Here is a 4,483-nt window from a genome sequence, read left to right on the forward strand (position 1 = left end):
GAGAGATTGTTTGTGCTGAACACAGTGTTCAGTTGGCAGGAGTGTAGTCGTGAGGTCGCAAAGACTGACTTAAACCCTCGACCGTGGTGCAAGGCTGAGTGTCTATCCTTTCTGGGCTCACCATCATACCACCTAGTGGCCAACTTCAGAGCAGAAGGGAAGACTAGTGTCCAGCGATGTAGAGATTTAGATGTGACTATAGGGCAAAGAAGTGCAGTGCTGGGAATGCCACATGGTGTTCCATTGATACCAGTAGGACGGTTTGAGTGTATTGAGAAAACAGGAGCTGTCCCTGTAGGGAAGGTGAGTGTTGACCGGTGTAGCTACAGGTGGAAGCTGGACAGACTGAACTGTACAAAGCCAAACTTGCTTCCAGCTCTCCAGTTAAGGGGAAGTTCTCTGTATGTGCAGGTCCCAGGCTGTCCCTGTTTTGATCAAACCATAGCATTAGCGGATGTGTAAGCTGTAGATCGGCAACACTTTATGCATTTCTTATTGCGAAGATAAACTATTATTACATATATAAAAAAAGAAGTGCAGTGCATTTTCAGATCGAGCAGTATACTATACCACTGAAAGGATAGTGCCTGGAGAAATGGTACCAAAGATGTGAATGAAAGCCAGAAATACCACCCACCACTGAACAGCAGGGAGGCAGCGATTAAAGCTGTGCCATTTTTTGTTCTGAATTAATCATATATTTCATAATACTGCGACATACATCAGCCTTCTTGGTGCTTATGTCTGGAATGGTTTAGCATTTAAGAGGCTGAACAGTATGTGACAATGCCTTGTGCAGGCCTTGAAATTGCTGTAGTCATTTTGTAAAGTATTTTTAGGAAGTTAGATGAATCATAACATGTTCTGCTGCCAGTGTTCAGTGCTGTCAGGGTGGATAGGTAATCACTATTGTATTTGCACAATTACTGTGATTAATTTTAACCACTTTTATTTAACTTAAGTCAGTGGCTCACAGTAGATGATAGGCAGTCATGTGCTGTAGGTTGGCAGCTGGCAAGGGGCAATAGAGCAATGCCTATATATTATTCATTTTAAAGTAAAATCTACCAGCTGTATCATCCCCCTTCTCCCACTCTGCACGTGCCCTGTGGGTCTGCAGGAGTGTTCAGCACCAGTGCACGCTACACCACAAAACCTCAGCTCTGCCTTTTCTCATGTCCCCCCAGGGCCACCTAGATGTCATCCTCAGTCTGTCAAACAGCCAAGAGCATAACTGAATGTTTGAGAGAGTTAATATACAGTAACACTCTTGCAGCAGCATGTGACTACAGTACAACAAATGTGGACACAGTCAGTGTCTGCCAGACCAGATAAATTTAGGTGTACATCCAATATTGCACAAACAGGTGTATATTGTTAATTCACATTCATTAATAAATATTCTGCTGAAAATAATGTTTAAACATTTAATTCATCATATATTACTGTCAGTAATTTTCTGCATTAATAGATTATACAACAGGTAAATAAAGGATGGGTGTGATGAAGACTCAGGAACATGTTGCATTTCACAGAATGGGGAAAACACGTAAAGAAAAGATGAGGTAGGAGAAACGTGTTTAACAAAAGCAAACAAAACTAAACAAAAAAAAGCTGAAAACACTCAAGAGCAATGCTTTAAAATGCAGAAAATGATTTGGTGGCAGCAGCACCAGAGAGAACCAGAGGGGGAGACAGAGATCTGAATCTGTTCCCCACAGTAACAGAGGGTAAGTGGTAACAGGGGAAAACAACAAGTTTTGCATATAAATTAAGTTAAAGGAATTACTTTCAAAAAACTTCATTCAGAATGTATAAGCACAGACTGGTACATCCTCCAGATCTTCTGTTATTTCTAAGAGAGTGTTGTTCAACTAGAGGGAAAACATCACCGGTATTTGTAATACTACTACGTTTGTGATAGTACTACATCCACTGAGATGACACTGCCAGTGACTGCATTGTGTTCAGATGCTTGTGTTGGGCTCATGTCCCAGTTTGTCCTTCCTTTACAACATAGTTTGTTTGTTTTTTAAGAGAAACCTATTGTGGTTTCATTTTATTCATTCATGAGCAATGTGCACAATAAACTAATCAAAAATACTGAGATGACTACATTTCAGTTTTTTTGAGTTCCAAAGTCCCACTGCCTGTAGGCATGAAAGGGTTTCAAGCTGTTCCTTCTTGGGTTGTTTTAACCATTTAACCACTGACTAAATTCTCTAAAGACTTAGTTGTGATGCATCTGTCAACTAGAACAATTTTTTTCCAACAAAAGTGGATATTATTCCTGTATAAAAGTTAATATTTAAAAGCCGCGTTTACAGGCTGCCAGTAGAAATCTGCACTTTGTTTGCTTGGGTTCTGAGTGACCTCAGTTGTATCATGAACCCCTCCACAGGAACTGATTAATTTAGGGGAAATAAACTCACATTTGACTGTTCTCCTTGATTACTTTTTCCATCTTCTGTATGTTAACTGTCACATCAAGTGTATGCCCATATGGCCTGGCATCATTTGGTTCAGAACACTTAAATGAACAAAACTGATCCATGGTAACATGCAGAAATCATGACAGAATATATAAATTTTGAAAATGTCATGATGTTATCCATTGATTTAGTTGTTGCATTTTCTCTTGGCTGTCTTCAAAAGAGTGATAGTCTCTGTGGTTAGGTTATGACCTGTCAGTTACAAACCATTGAGATAAACCAACACACTGTATTTCTACCATCTACAGAATGTATAATGAAAATATAAAAAAAGAAAATCTGCAACCAAAAGAGAATCTGCAAAATGAACAAAATGTCTGTCAGTGGGATTACTGCTGTTCACAAAAATATCCCCTTTATCTTTCATGCTGCCAGCTTCTTACACCTGTTAAAGAAAAAAAACTTCACAACTCCAAAAATACTGAGCCAGTATTTTGCTTTGTACATTGGCATTACAATGAAGCAATAAGTATGAGATTAAAGTGCTGACTCCAGGATTTAATTTGTCAGTGTTCACAGCTAGATCCAATGAACTCTATAAAAAAAATATTTTTATGCAAACTCCCTCCCTCAAGGCTAAGAAATGTACGACTCCTACACTGTTCACCCAGTATAGAGGCAGACACCTCCAAACACTATTAAAGCTGAAAGTCAGCACTTAAACCTCATCACTTTTTATCCTTTGTGGGAGAGTAGAGCCAAAAACAATGAAAACATATTACAGTTCTAACACTTAAGGCCCTGCATATGATTTGATGTAGGTAATAAAATGGTCTCCTCTTAGTGAAGCCATCACCATACTGAGTTCATCTTTCTCCAGACGGAGTACTGGCTTGCTTCTGTATTAAAACGTCGTTTTCTTTCAGTGATTACACCTGACATGTCAATTTTATTTAGCTTGATTGAGTGGATCTGCACCGGACAAGAATGAGTTCAGTTTCTCTCCAATCATTTTGTTAGTTTTTTACCTGAATCAGCTGAACCTGTAATGTTCACTGGAGTCATAGACGCAGTTTTGTGTGATATAAAGTTTTAGATGGCTAGGATGTCAACCTGCAATCATCAGCAGGTTGGGTGCTGCTGTCCATGCCCTGCAGATGGACCTGCAGTGGCATGTGTGTGTTACTACCCCAGGACTCACCTCTGGCACCAAAACAGACGGCTCTGTGTCATTAATGCAGGTCCAGGAATGAAGAGTAAGGCATTGATGGATTATAGTTGGTGTGAATTCTGGTGCGTGTGTGTGTGTGTGAATCAGGTCACCTCCACTCGCTCTTGACCTTCCCTTTTTCCTGTACCCCTCTTTCTTTCTATTGAGCCCTCCTTCCCTCCTCCTCAGTAGCAGCTCTCTTGCAAAAGTAATTAGCTAAGATGGCACCTCACAAGTGGCTGCCTGTTACAGCAGCAGCTCTGTCTCACTAAGTTTTTTCTTCTCATTTTCGTATTTTCTGTAGTTTGTTTGTTTTTGCTGTTTGTTTTTTGCACTACAGTCACTAAACAGCAGAGATTGCCAGGTCCCTCAATTTTGTGAATTTCCCCATCGTGGGACTAATAAAGTTTGATCTTATGATCATAGCCAGAGAAGCATCAACTCTTTTAAAACCAGGAATCAGCAGAACATGCACAGTAAAAGTCAACATACAGTATGTGTTGAATGAATGTAAAACATTAAACATTATTCTAAACCTTAGCTCGCCTGTGCAAGACCTTTTCTCATAACAGAACAATGAATTAAAAAGATACCACCAGAGTGTCATTTACTTTAAATTGCTGTACAGTGTACCTGAAAAACCCATTGTGCTTTGTAATAAGGCGTGACAGCTCTACTGCAGTCGGCTGTTCTCTTCGCCGTTCATTTTTCTTATTTTCACTGATAAGCATGGTGTACCATAGCTGTGTGTGTGAATTTCTCTTTCATGCTGCTAATATGAAGCAGTCTTTGTTTCCATCTGTTACTGGAAGTATAAGCACTGCTGTCAACCTTAGGGGTT

This window comes from Monopterus albus, unplaced genomic scaffold (assembly GCF_001952655.1).
Source record: "Monopterus albus unplaced genomic scaffold, M_albus_1.0 scaffold514.1, whole genome shotgun sequence".
Taxonomy (NCBI): Eukaryota; Metazoa; Chordata; class Actinopteri; order Synbranchiformes; family Synbranchidae; genus Monopterus; species Monopterus albus.